Source organism: Neoarius graeffei, chromosome 4 (genome assembly GCF_027579695.1).
Source record: "Neoarius graeffei isolate fNeoGra1 chromosome 4, fNeoGra1.pri, whole genome shotgun sequence".
Taxonomy (NCBI): domain Eukaryota; kingdom Metazoa; phylum Chordata; class Actinopteri; order Siluriformes; family Ariidae; genus Neoarius; species Neoarius graeffei.
In genome coordinates, this window is record NC_083572.1 from 108,644,114 (window position 1) to 108,659,708 (window position 15,595).

At 43.6% G+C, this 15,595-nt stretch overlaps 1 protein-coding gene across 1 annotated transcript in view; it reads right to left on the reverse strand.

The window, feature by feature from the left end:
* The window catches only part of negr1 (neuronal growth regulator 1), a 625,326-nt gene that overhangs the window by 558,235 nt on the left and 51,496 nt on the right, over positions 1-15,595 (reverse strand). The gene's annotated exons all lie outside the window — the stretch shown is intronic.

Genomic DNA, 15,595 nt, shown 5'->3' on the forward strand with positions numbered 1-15,595 from the left:
AGGAACGCCTACCTCGCAAGGTGCTGTATGGCCAGCTACATGTTGGCCGCCGCCTGGCAGGGGGCCAGAAAAAAACGTTACAAAGACCAACTGAAGACGACTATGAAAAAGTGTGGTTTGAGCCCAAGCCAGATGGAGGACATTGCCACCCAACACTCCATTTGGCGGCAGCTCTGTCAGCAAAGGGTGCAGAAGCTCGAGGAGGACCGAGGAGACCGACAGACCAGGAGATGCTTGAAGAGACATGAAGCCAGTTCCACACCCATACCCCCAGTCAGTGCCCTTAACTGTTCTGTCTGCGGCAGGCAGCGTGGCTCACGGATTGGACTTTAAAGTCACATGAGAACTCACAAGTAGCAGAGGCAGGATTGTCATCATCGGATACAACGGATGGACATCCTTAAGTGTGTGTGTGTATATATCTGCGCGTGTGTGTGTGTATATATATATATATATATATATATATATATATATATATATATGTCTGCGTGTGCGTGTGTGTGTCTCCATGTATCTGTATCTGCATGTGTGTGTCTCTCCATGTATCTCTGTGTGTGTGTGTCTCTCTCTCTATATATATCTGCGTGTGTATATATCTGCGTGCGTGCATGTGTGTCTCTATGTATCTGTGTGTGTGTGTGTGTGTGTCTACAGTATGCATCTGCGTGTGTCTGTATATATCTGCGCGTGTCTCTATATATCTGCGTGTGTATATATCTGCGTGCGTGCATGTGTGTCTCTATGTATCTGTGTGTGTGTGTGTGTCTCTACAGTATGCATCTGTGTGTGTCTGTATATATCTGCGCGTGTCTCTATATATCTGCGTGTGTATATATCTGCGTGCGTGCATGTGTGTCTCTATGTATCTGTGTGTGTGTGTGTGTGTGTGTGTGTCTACAGTATGCATCTGCGTGTGTCTGTATATATCTGCGCGTGTCTCTATTTATCTGTGTGTATATATCTGCGTGCGTGCATGTGTGTCTCTATGTATCTGTGTGTGTGTGTGTGTGTGTGTGTGTGTCTACAGTATGCATCTGCGTGTCTGTATATATCTGCGCATGTCTCTATTTATCTGTGTGTGTATATATCTGCGTGCGTGCATGTGTGTCTCTATGTATCTGTGTGTGTGTGTGTGTGTGTGTGTGTGTGTGTGTGTGTCTACAGTATGCATCTGCGTGTGTCTGTATATATCTGCGCGTGTCTCTATTTATCTGTGTGTATATATCTGCGTGCGTGCATGTGTGTCTCTATGTATCTGTGTGTGTGTGTGTGTGTGTCTACAGTATGCATCTGCGTGTGTCTGTATATATCTGCGCGTGTCTCTATTTATCTGTGTGTATATATCTGCGTGCGTGCATGTGTGTCTCTATGTATCTGTGTGTGTGTGTGTGTGTGTGTGTGTGTGTCTACAGTATGCATCTGCGTGTGTCTGTATATATCTGCGCGTGTCTCTATTTATCTGTGTGTGTATATATCTGCGTGCGTGCATGTGTGTCTCTATGTATCTCTGTGTGTGTGTGTGTGTGTGTGTGTCTACAGTATGCATCTGCGTGTGTCTGTATATATCTGCGCGTGTCTCTATTTATCTGTGTGTATATATCTGCGTGCGTGCATGTGTGTCTCTATGTATCTGTGTGTGTGTGTGTGTGTGTGTGTCTACAGTATGCATCTGCGTGTGTCTGTATATATCTGCGCGTGTCTCTATTTATCTGTGTGTATATATCTGCGTGCGTGCATGTGTGTCTCTATGTATCTGTGTGTGTGTGTGTGTGTGTGTCTACAGTATGCATCTGCGTGTCTGTATATATCTGCGCGTGTCTCTATTTATCTGTGTGTGTATATATCTGCGTGCGTGCATGTGTGTCTCTATGTATCTCTGTGTGTGTGTGTGTGTCTACAGTATGCATCTGCGTGTGTCTGTATATATCTGCGCGTGTCTCTATTTATCTGTGTGTGTATATATCTGCGTGCGTGCATGTGTGTCTCTATGTATCTGTGTGTGTGTGTGTCTACAGTATGCATCTGCGTGTCTGTATATATCTGCGCGTGTCTCTATTTATCTGTGTGTATATATCTGCGTGCGTGCATGTGTGTCTCTATGTATCTGTGTGTGTGTGTGTCTACAGTATGCATCTGCGTGTCTGTATATATCTGCGCGTGTCTCTATTTATCTGTGTGTATATATCTGCGTGCGTGCATGTGTGTCTCTATGTATCTGTGTGTGTGTGTGTGTGTGTGTGTGTCTACAGTATGCATCTGCGTGTCTGTATATATCTGCGCGTGTCTCTATTTATCTGTGTGTATATATCTGCGTGCGTGCATGTGTGTCTCTATGTATCTGTGTGTGTGTGTGTGTCTACAGTATGCATCTGCGTGTCTGTATATATCTGCGCGTGTCTCTATTTATCTGTGTGTATATATCTGCGTGCGTGCATGTGTGTCTCTATGTATCTCTGTGTGTGTGTGTGTGTGTGTGTCTACAGTATGCATCTGCGTGTGTCTGTATATATCTGCGCGTGTCTCTATTTATCTGTGTGTGTATATATCTGCGTGCGTGCATGTGTGTCTCTATGTATCTCTGTGTGTGTGTGTGTGTCTACAGTATGCATCTGCGTGTGTCTGTATATATCTGCGCGTGTCTCTATTTATCTGTGTGTATATATCTGCGTGCGTGCATGTGTGTCTCTATGTATCTGTGTGTGTGTGTGTGTGTGTGTGTCTACAGTATGCATCTGCGTGTGTCTGTATATATCTGCGCATGTCTCTATTTATCTGTGTGTATATATCTGCGTGCGTGCATGTGTGTCTCTATGTATCTGTGTGTGTGTGTGTCTACAGTATGCATCTGCGTGTCTGTATATATCTGCGCGTGTCTCTATTTATCTGTGTGTATATATCTGCGTGCGTGCATGTGTGTCTCTATGTATCTGTGTGTGTGTGTGTGTCTACAGTATGCATCTGCGTGTCTGTATATATCTGCGCGTGTCTCTATTTATCTGTGTGTGTATATATCTGCGTGCGTGCATGTGTGTCTCTATGTATCTGTGTGTGTGTGTGTGTCTACAGTATGCATCTGCGTGTCTGTATATATCTGCGCGTGTCTCTATTTATCTGTGTGTATATATCTGCGTGCGTGCATGTGTGTCTCTATGTATCTGTGTGTGTGTGTGTGTGTGTCTACAGTATGCATCTGCGTGTGTCTGTATATATCTGCGCGTGTCTCTATTTATCTGTGTGTATATATCTGCGTGCGTGCATGTGTGTCTCTATGTATCTGTGTGTGTGTGTCTACAGTATGCATCTGCGTGTCTGTATATATCTGCGCGTGTCTCTATTTATCTGTGTGTATATATCTGCGTGCGTGCATGTGTCTCTATGTATCTCTGTGTGTGTGTGTGTCTACAGTATGCATCTGCGTGTGTCTGTATATATCTGCGCGTGTCTCTATTTATCTGTGTGTGTATATATCTGCGTGCGTGCATGTGTGTCTCTATGTATCTGTGTGTGTGTGTCTACAGTATGCATCTGCGTGTCTGTATATATCTGCGCGTGTCTCTATTTATCTGTGTGTATATATCTGCGTGCGTGCATGTGTCTCTATGTATCTCTGTGTGTGTGTGTGTCTACAGTATGCATCTGCGTGTGTCTGTATATATCTGCGCGTGTCTCTATTTATCTGTGTGTGTATATATCTGCGTGCGTGCATGTGTGTCTCTATGTATCTCTGTGTGTGTGTCTCTACAGTATGCATCTGCGTGTCTGTATATATCTGCGTGTGTCTCTATTTATCTGCATGTGTATATATCTGCGTGCGTGCATGTGTCTCTCTATGTATCTCTGTGTGTGTGTGTCTCTACAGTATGCATCTGCGTGTGTCTGTATATATCTGCGCGTGTCTCTATTTATCTGCGTGTGTATATATCTGCATGCGTGCATGTGTGTCTCTATGTATCTGTGTGTGTGTGTGTGTCTCTACAGTATGCATCTGCGTGTCTGTATATATCTGCGCGTGTCTCTATCTGCGTGTCTCTATGTATACATGTGTGTACATATCTGCATCTGCGTGTGTGTGTGTATATATATATATATATATACACACATACATACATACTCTGAGTGCAGAATTATTAGGCAAGTGAGTATTTTGACCACAACATCCTTTTAATGCATGTTGTCCCACTCCAAGCTGTTTAGGCTTGAAAGTCTACTACCAATTAAGTATATCAGGTGCTGTGCATCTGTGTAATGAGAGGGGGTGTGGTCTAATGACATCAACACCCTATATCAGGTGTGCATAATTATTAGGCAACCTCTTTTCCTCTGGCAAAACGGGTCAGAAGAGAGATCTGACAGACTTTGAAAAGTATAAAATTGTGAGATGTCTTGCAGACGGATGCAGCACTCTTGAAATTGCGAAGATGTTGAAACGTGATCACCGAACAATCAAGCGTTTCATTGCAAATAGTCAACAGGGTCGAAAGAAGCGTGTGGGGAAAAAAAAGGCGCAAAATAACTGCACATGATCTGCGGAAAATCAAGCGTGAAGCTAACAAGCAGCCATTAGCATCCAGTTCTGCCATATTCCAGAGTTGCAACATTCCTGGAGTGTCAAAGAGTACAAGGTGTGCAATACTGAGGGACATGGCCAAGGTAAGGAAGGCTGAAAAACGACCACCACTGAGTAAGGCACACAAGATAAAACGTCAAGACTGGGCCAAGAAATCTCTTAAGACTGATTTTTCTAAGGTGCTGTGGTCTGATGAGATGAGAGTGACTCTTGATGGGCCAGATGGATGGGCCTGTGGCTGGATCAGTAATGGGCACAGAGCTCCACTCTGACTCAGACGCCAGCAAGGTGGAGGTGGAGTACTGCTATGGGCTGGTATCATCAAAGACGAGCTTGTTGGACCTTTTCGAGTTGAGGATGGACTCAAACTTAACTCCCAGACCTACTGCCAGTTCCTGGAAGAAACCTTCTTCAAGCAGTGGTATAGGAAAAAGTCAGCATCTTTCAAGAACATGATTTTCATGCAGGATAACGCTCCATCTCATGCGTCCAAATACTCCACTGCGTGGCTAGCCAGTAAAGGTCTGAAAGGTGAAAAAAATAATGACATGGCCCCCTTGTTCACCTGACCTAAACCCCATAGAGAACCTGTGGTCCATTATAAAACGTGAGGTCTACAAAGAGGGAAAACAGTACACCTCTCTGAACAGCGTCTGGGAGGCCGTGGTTGCTGCTGCACACAATGTTGGTCGTGAACAGATAAAGAAATTGACAGAATCTATGGATGGAAGGCTTTTGAGCGTCCTCATGAAGAAGGGTGGCTATATTGGTCACTGATTTTGTTTTTGTTTTGTGTTTGAATGTCAGATATGTTTATTTGCAAATCTGGAGTTGTCATATCAGTGTACCTGGTGAAAATAAATAAGTGAAATGGCTACACATTTGGTTTTTATTAAGTTGCCTAATAATTCTGCACAGTGAAAGTTACCTGAACACATACATATTCTCCTAAAATGGCCAAAACTAAAAACGCCCCACTCTAACTTCCATACATATTCAGCTTTGATATTTATGAGTCGTTTTGGTTGATTGAGAACATAGTTGTTGTTCAATAATAAAACTAATCCTCAAAAATACAACTTGCCTAATAATTCTGCACTCAGTATATATATATATATATATATATATATATATATATATATATATATATATATATATATATATATATATATATCTGCCGTGTGTGTATATATATCTGCATGTGCATATATATATATATATATATATATTTATTAGTGCTGTCAAGCGATTAAAATATTTAATCGCGATTAATGTCGCGACTGTCATAGTTAACTCGCGATTAATCGCAATTTAATCGCACATTTTTGTCACATGAAAAACCATGTAATTCTCTTATCAGCATAAAAAAGTGAATGGGCTTGCTCACCGTTCGAACTACGGAGGTACATGGGGGATCCGAGATCCCCTGAAACAGACATGAGATCCCTTGAAAACATGATTTGGGAAATGTTGGGGGGTCTCTAAAATATTGGCAAAATGATGTTTATTGACAGCAATCGTGTGTAACGGGAAGCATTTGCATATCCGAAGTGAGCGCGCGATGGAGAGCCGCGCTCTGAGACAAGCGCAAGCACCCCCCCCCCCAAGGGAAAAAAAGGGACCCCCCGAAAATATCGGCATAGTTCGAACACTGGTTGTACCAATGTTTTTTTTTTTTTTATTGCAGAGCATAACACGTCTTGTCACAGCCACCGCAAAGTCGGGCTGGAGCCGCCGATGGGAAAACGAAACCTAAGCCGAGCACCGTGGCTCTTCGGGGGAGGGCAGAGGACTCTGGCTGTGCGGGGCGTGGCATTACAGTCTAGCTGCTATCGTTTTTCTAAGCAAAGTCTCTGTTCCAAGTTCCTGGCAGTTTCAAAAGCTTATGAAAAACCTACATCATGTCACAGAGCGTTAATCTCGCGATAAAAAAATTATCGCCGTTAAAATTGAGTCAAGTTAACGCGTTAATAACGCGACATTTTTGACAGCACTAATATATATATATATATATATATATATATATATATATATATATATATATTTGCGTGCGTGTGTGTATATCTGCATGTGTGTGTGTGTGTGTGTGTGTGTATATATATATATATGCGTGCATGCGTGTGCTTCTATGTGTGTGTGTGTGTGTGTGTGTGTGTGTGTATAAATGCAGTTTTTGCTCATGAGTGTTCTGTATATTTACCACTGAGTTACTGCATTTTACTGTAAATCATATTTATGAGCTGTGTGGCTTCACAAACGTATTTATTTGGGTTTTGTATTTTTCTTTTTTTTTTTTATATAAAGACAGTCACTCCTGCAGTCCAGAGTCCACATCACCGAGTGTGTTTAGTTTAGTTTATTGTATAGTTTGAGGCTGGAAGTCAAGGACAGAACTCGAGGAGAATACTGTTCTGTTTTGTTCACACTGAATTGTGCGAAACCTTCAGGATTATAAAGTTAACGCTGATTTATTTTTTAAATGCAGCGGGGGAATAAAATACCCGCAAAAATTATTTTTACTGTGTCCAGCCTGAAAGCAAGCAGATTTGTCCACGTCCATTCACCTAAAACATGAAAAATATCCCTTTAAGATACATTTGGAACAGATTTTAAAAAATGTGTGATTAATTGCAATTAATCGTGCAGAATTCAACAGATACCATGATGTTCATTTCCGCTATACTGGATTTTACACCATTTTCTAAACAGGGGTTTTTTTTTTCAGTTCTTGTCCTACAAATTTGGTCAACATCATGACACTAATCCCCAAACAAAACTTCCTTCTTGGATTTTTGATACAGGGCAGCTCGTCCAGACTGTTCAAACAAACCTGACAGCAAAGTCACCAAACAGGAAGTGATTATACTTGATGGCATTTTGCACATTAGCATAAACTGTAATTATTCTTTGCTTGCTCGGATTTGAAATTTGTCTTGTTATTTAAAAAAATAAATACATTAAAAAATAATCACTGAATGCCCAATCTTTCAAATAAGCAACCAATAATTAACACAAAATATATTTAAAAAAAAAAAAAACCTATTAAATGTGGCTTGTATAATGACTACGTTATCAGAGATAACGGGAAATAAATGGTTTCATGGACAAATGTAACTTTAAACAGATAAAAAAATGAAAACATTTTGGTTTATAATAACTATAACAAATGATTGTTTTTGGTGTGGGAGGAATAACATAAGGGTTATAATAATACTGTTATTGGAAAATAGTCAACTTAATCGCATCACCAAACAACCTGCAGTTGATTATTTTCCAATAACAGCACAACAGTGTTTTATTTTACAAATGATTTGACTGTATACGTCTTTAAAAAACAAACAAACAAACAAACAAACAAACAGGAAATTAGAATTAAGACATTTAACGTTTTAATCAATTGCGCATGTAAAATTCATTAATTACGGATTCGTGACCCAACAACAGGTGAAATTCAGAGTAACAGCGTAAACGCCCACATGTTTAAGTGTCCACCGTCCTGAATTACTGTTCAGTAATAACAACCATTAACTCCAGGAACGCTTTAGTACGAATAAAAAAAAAATAAATTTATATATCTGCACCATTTCAAACAAGTTCTGCACACCATTAGCCTCGTTATCGTTTAAACTAGTGCAGTTCAACCCCAGCGGTAAAGAGCCAATCCTGCCTGCTCTAATGTGTCATTTAATTAATCAGGTCTTTATCAATCCCTGCTCGAGTTGATTAAAACATGCCCAAGCTGGGAAAATCACCAAATTAAACAATACAGTAACATGTAGAAGAGTCACAGGCTCGAATTCACAAGCAGACCCTGATTAATATCCAGTGTTTCCAGGGTCCATACGAGCTTCAACATGATGGACAAAAGGAAAATATAATAGTCTATTAACTAAAATATTATTTTTCTTAATAAACTTTTATGAACATTTGTACTTCCTCCATTTGCTTCTTATTTCTTTATCTTTCAGCCGTCTGTAAAAAGTGAGAGAGAGCGCTCCAATTTCTTGTTAAATCTATTTGTACACAATCACACAGCAGCTCTTTCACATTTTAGATCAGTTTTTGCAGCATTAGAGCTGTGTTACTTCCGCCTACAGTGAAGTCACACAGATTCCCGATACCGTATGTAAAATAGAGCGTCCTCTGCTGTCTAAACACAATTACAGCTCAGAAAAACTAAGATTACGCTGCCTGATAATAATCACCAATTCTTTTTTTTTTAATTTCATGACTTTGAATTGCCATAAATTTGGATCATGATTTATTGTTGCGCGATATAATCATAACATGCCTATTAGCTATGGCTGCACAGAATCATGCTCTCTCTATCATTACACTGGTAACTGGAATGTTCAGTTATTTTCACATTCGAGTAAATATAATTTACATAGCATCGAGTTGTCTATAAGCACTCATGCAGACCCACATAAGGACACTGCCACCACCATGTTTCACTGTAGGCACCAGGCATTTTTCTTTGTATTCCTCACCTTTGCGACGCCATACAGTTTTGAAGCCATCAGTTCCAAAAACATTTATCTTGGTCTCATCACTCCAGAGTATAGAGTCCCAGTAGTCTTCATCTTTGTCAGCATGGGCCCTGGCAAACTCTAGGCGGGCTTTTTTGTGCCTGGGCTTTATGAGAGGCTTCTTTCGTGGACGGCATCCATGCATGCCATTCCTCTGCAGTGTACGCCGTATTGTGTCACGGGAAATAGTCACCCCAGTTTGGCTTTCTATTTCTTTAGATAACTGCAGTGAACTTGCATGCCGATTTTCTTCAACCCTTCTCATCAGAAGACGCTCCTGTCGAGGCGTTAACTTCCGTGGACGACCTGGACGTCTCTGTGAGATGGCTGCAGTTCCATCTTTCTTAAATTTTTGTACCACTTTTGCTACAGTATTCTGACTGATAAGTAAAGCTTTGCTGATCTTCTTGTAGCCTTCACCTTTGTGGTGGAAAGAAATTATTTTCTTTGGGGAATTCTGAAGAGACAAGTTGAGCATCACTCTCCATCCAGCATCCAGTCACTAAAAGAGGTCGTTGTTGAAGAATGGAAAAAGATTATTGTTGCAAAATGTCGCCAGCTTGTTCATTCCATGCCTAGAAGACTTGGTGCTGTCATTAAAAATCATGGAGGCCATACAAAGTACTAGATGTAGTAGTTTTTGTTGTGGGGTGTACTCATTTTTGCACCACCCTAATCTGAGTAAAACTGAAGAATGTGTAATCTAAGTTATATTATTAACCTTACTTTCACGTTATAAGTTAAACAGATGTTATATTAAACTTTGCCTTGTCAACATTTTGGAAATTGTTTGTGTTCATTGAGATATTGTTTAAAATGTTACTTTTCAAAGGGGGTGCACTCATTTACGCTCAGCACTGTATTTCTGTTTCAGGTCCAGTGAGTGCAGTTTTATGTGGAAATGATCTGTAGGTTTTCCTGAGCATCTTACAGAACCAGCCGCAGTTCTTCTGGACACTTTGACTGTCGCACTCGCTTCTTCATTTTACACCAAAACCCAGCAGCCTTCATTACGTTTTCTTTTTTAATCTGAAAAGTGCTCTTTTATGGAATATGCTGCTCAGATACAAACAACCTTTTTTTTCCCCCCTGTAACATTTACTTTTGTGCTGGGAAACGAACATTTGGACTCTAAATTGCTTTTGTAATGTTTTGACTCGATAATGTAGAAATCATAAAATAGAAATCTATAACAAAGTTTGTATGGAAAAAAATAGGGGGCTAAGACTTTTGCACAGTGCTGTAATTTGAGGTTAAATTATGTTAGCTACTATTTTTTCCAGGCAACCAAAAGACGAGACTGGGCAACACCACCACCACTAGGGCTCTGATTTTTAGGCTAGCTCACGAATTTATATCACTAACATTTCCATTTCTCTGTACAGAACAAAAAACAGTTTTTCTGTAGTTTAAACAAAGTGAACAAAAGTTGTGTAGATTAGATTAGATTAGATTAGATAGATCTTTATTGATCCCTTTGGGAGGGTTCCCTCAGGGAAATTAAGATTCCAGCAGCATCATTACAGGATAAACAGAGAAAAGAAATAGAGAAAACTTCGAGATAAATTAAAATAAATTAAGTATTTACATATACAAATATAAAAAGAATAAGATATGGGGAAGAGAGGAAGGGGGAGGGGGGGCGGTGGCAGGAGAGATATTGCACTTTATATTGCACATTATATTGCACATTGTCCAGTATTGCTTATTGTTAGGCTAGGCTACTGCTCCTTCCCATCCTCTGTCCTCCTGTTCCCCCTCCTCCCCCCCAGAGAGGAGTTGTACAGTCTGATGGCGTGAGGGACAAAGGAGTTTTTAAGTCTGTTCGTCCTGCACTTGGGAAGGAGCATTCTGTCACTGAACAGGCTCCTCTGGTTGCTGATGACGGTGTGCAGAGGGTGACTGGCATCATCCATGATGTTCAACAGTTTGTCCATAGTCCTCTTCTCTGCCACCGTCACCACAGAGTCCAGCTTCATGCCGACCACAGAGCCGGCCCGCCTGATCAGTTTGTCCAGCCTGGATGTGTCCTTCTTGGATGTGCTGCCCCCCCCCAGCATGCCACGGTGTAAAACAGGACACTGACGACCACAGACTAATAGAACATCCACAGTAGTTTCCTGCAGATGTTAAAGGACCGCAGCCTCCTAAGGAAGTATAGCCTGCTCTGTCCCTTCCTGTATAAGTGTTTGGTGTTGCAAGTCCAGTCCAGCTTGCTGTCCAGCCACAGCCCGAGGTACTTGTAGGAATCCACAGCCTCCACCTCGACTCCCTCAATCAGAACTGGTCGTGACCTTGGTCTGGACCTCCCAAAGTCAATGACCAGCTCCTTGGTCTTCGAGGTGTTGAGCTGCAGATGGTTCCTGTTGCACCACACAGCAAAGTCCCTCACCAGGCTCCTATACTCCTCCTCTCTGTCGTCACTGATGCACCCAACGATGGCTGTGTCATCGGCAAACTTCCGAATGTGACACAGCTCCGAGTTGTAGCAGAAGTCCGCGGTGTACAGGGTGAAGAGAAGAGGGGCCAGCACCGTGCCCTGGGGTGCTCCGGTGCTGCTAACCACAGTGTCAGACGTGATGTCCTTCAGCCTGACGTACTGCAGCCAGTCAGTGAGGTAGCTGGAGATCCAGGTGACCAGGCAGGGGTCCACTCGCATCCTGTTCAGTTTGTCCTGAAGCAATAGGGGCTGGATGGTGTTGAAGGCACTCGAGAAGTCCAAGAAGAGGATCCTCACTGTGCCATTTCCCTTATCCAGATGCGAGTGGGCTTAGTGTAGCAGGTAGAGGATGGCGTCTTCCACACCGACGCAAACTGCAGACAGTCCTGGGCATGTTGTACCTGGGGTCTGAGGAGGCTGAGGAAGAGCCGCTCCAACGTCTTCATCAGATGTGAAGTGAGTGCCACTGGTCAGAAGTCGTTCAGCTCACTGGGCCGATTCTTTTTGGGAACTGGAACAATACATGATGTCTTCCAGAGGGTGGGCACTCTCCCCAGCTGCAGGATGAGGTTGAAGATGCATTGGAGTGGTTCACCCAGTTCAGCAGCACAGGTCTTCAGTAGTCAGGGACACATCTTGTCCGGGCCTGCTGCTTTCCTGGGGTGAAGCTTCCTCAGTTGACCTCTGACCTGGTCTGCAGTAATGCATGGTGGAGTCTATGTTGAGGTGGGGGAGGAGGGGGCTGCTGTGATGACTGGGGGAGGTGTGTTGAGGGAAGAAGGAGAGATGGCTGCAGTGGGGGGGGGACGTGGGCTGGTTGAACCGATTGAAAAAAAAGTAATTCAACTCGTTCACCCTCTCCACTGTCCCCTCAACGACTCTGGTCTTTGTATTGTGGCCTGTGATGGTTTTCACACCTTCCCAGACCTCTCTCATGCTGTTCTCCTTCAGCTTCTGCTCCACCTTTCTCCTGTAGCTGTCCTTAGCTTCCCTCATGCAGCATTTTACCTCCTGCTGTGCTGCTTTCATTGCCTCCCTATCCCTGCTCCTGAAGGCAGCCTTCTTCCTGTTGAGGACAGCTTTGACTTCTTGTGTTACCCATGGCTTGTTATTAGGGTAACACCGTACAGTCTTAGTGAGGGAGACCACGTCTGCACAGAAATTAAGGTAATCCGTCAGACAGTGTGTCAGCCCCTCTATGTCCTCACAGTGTGGGCTAAGCAGCACATCCCAGTCCATGATGTCATAACAGTCCCTGAGGGCATCTTCCATTTCAGGGGACCACCCTGAAGCTAGTTGGAGCTAGTTGTTGCAGGCTGCCTTTGAACCGAGGGGGGGGGGGGGGTACTTCAGCTGTAGAAAAACCAGGTTGTGGTCAGACCTCCCTAGTGGGGGGAGGGGTGTGACTCTGTATGCATCCCTCACATTAGCATACAGCAAGTCAATTGTCCTGTTGTTCCTTGTTGGACAATCCACAGCCTGGTGAAAAGCAGCCAAAGTAGAGTCCAAAGTAGCGTGATTAAAGTCCCCAGAAATGATGATAAATGCCTCAGGGTGCTGTGTCTGCAGCCTTGCTGTGACAGAGTGAATCCTCTCACATGCAGCGGCTGCGTCTGCCCTCGGAGGGATGTAAACACAGATGGTGATCACGTGACTGAACTCCCTCGGCAGATAATATGGCCGCAGGCTAATGGCTAGCAGCTCCAAGTCTGGGCAACATAAAACTGTCTTTACGGAGGTATGTCCCGGGTTACACCAGCGGCTGTTAACATAAATGATGAATCCCCCACCTTTGCTTTTCCCGCATGTGTTAGTGTCTCTGTCGGCTCTCACAACAGTGAATCCCCGCAGGTCCACGTTAGAATCCGGTACAAGGTGTGTTAGCCATGTCTCCGTAAAGATGAATAAGCTGCTCTCCCGGTAAATCAGCTGGTTGTTCAGAGCGGAAAGCTCGTCGACTTTATTCGGCAGCGAGTTCACATTCCCCATGATAACGGAGGGAATAGATGGTTTGTAGCACCGCCGGTTGTCTGCTAGCCTAGCCTTTAGCTTAGCTCCAGCTTTGCAGCCCCTGGGTTTCCTCCTCAGCTCAGCCGGGATGGGGTGTCGTATCCCGGCTCGTCCCATTGTTCTCAGGGCCAGCAGCTCCTCTCTCGAATAAGCGAGAAAACTGGCTCCTGGTTGCATGTTAAAGTTAAATATATCCATGTTATATAGTAAAACACACCATGTCTTTGTAAGAAGAGCAAAAAAGTAAAAAAAGGTGGAAAAAAGAGGTTTAAAGAGCTAAAAACTACAGAGCTACTGGAGAGGCAGCCGTCTCACACAGTGCCCATATATATGTGTGTAATCCAAAGACAGACACACACACACACACAGAGGAGAGAGAGACAAGAGAGAGACAGAGAGAGAGGCAGAGACACACAAACACACGACAGAGAGACATAAGAGAGAGATGAGAGAGACACAAGTGAGAGAGAGACACGAGAGAAAGACATAACAGACACAAGAGAGAGACACACAAGAGAGACAAGTGAGAGAGGGACACACGAAAGAGACGAGAGAGACAGAGAGGGAGGCAGAGACACACACACACGACAGAGAGACATGAGAGAGATGAGAGAGAGACACAAGTGAGAGAGAGACACGAGAGAAAGACATGACAGATAGACACGAGAGAGAGACACACAAGAGAGACAAGTGAGAGAGGGACACACGAAAGAGATGAGAGAGATCAGACAGAGACACGAGAGAGAGACACACACGAGAGAAAGAGGGAGATGAGAGAGAGAGAGCACGCGAGAGAGAGACACACAAGAGAGCCATGACAGAGAGAGACACAAAAAAGACAGACACACACACACAGAGAGAGAGAGAGAGAGAGAGAGAGAGAGAGAGAGAGAGCAAGCGTGACATGACAGAGACACACAATAGAGAGAGAAAGAGAGAGAAAGACATGACAGATAGACATGAGAGAGAGACACACATGAGAGAGACGAGAGAGATCAGAGAGGGACACGAGTGAGAGAGACATACACAAGAGAGAAAGAGGGAGATGAGAGAGAGACATGAAAAAGACAGAGACACACACACAGATCAGAGAGAGAGAGCGCAACATGATAGAGACACGAGAGAGAGAGAGAGACACACGAGAGACAAGTGAGACAGAGAGAGAGAGAGAGAGAGAGAGAGAGACACACACACGTGAGAGACACACAAAAGAGAGAGACACAAGACAGACGAGCGAGAGTTCCTGGAATAAAACCTTTTATGCCCCTTTTCCACCAAAGCAGTTCCAGGGCTGGTTCGGGGCCAGTGCTTAGTTTGGAACCGGGTTTTCTGTTTCCACTGACAAAGAACTGGCTCTGGGGCCAGAAAAACCGGTTCCAGGCTAGCACCAGCTCTCTGCTGGGCCAGAGGAAAGAACCGCTTACGTCAGCGGGGGGGCGGAGTTGTTAAGACCAACAACAATAACAAGACCGCCAAAGCCGACATAACACCGGCTAACGTTAGCTCATAACAAAGGCTAACATAACCATCTCACATTCAGTGTAAGTAAGAGTCAAAACGTTATTAGGTTATTACCCGTCTCCTAGAACGTAATCGCCGTCCACTCAAAACCTGTCGATCAACACAAACATGTTGGATCTGCCGTTTTCTGATCCCAGTGAAGCACCGTAAAGCCAGAAGCAGCAGCTGTACAAACGCGAAGTCATCCATTATTGTTGTTGCTGCTGCTTCTTCTTCTCCGTGTTGTTGTTGCTTCGATGTTCGCACCAAGGTTTATGCAAACGCAGCGATGTAACTGACATATACAGCGACGTAATGACGTGGCTTCCCTTAGCACCCCGAGCTATGGAAAAGCAAACTGGTTCTCAGCTGGCTCGCAAGTTGAACGAGTTGTGAACCAGCACCAGCACTGGCCCCGAACCAGCCCTGGAACTGATTTGGTGGAAAAGGGGTAACAGAGGTGAAGTAAAACCAACTGGCTGATGAGGCCATGTTTTTCAAATGCTAGCTGAAACCTGATTGGCTGATGACAGCCATGTTTTCCTAGAA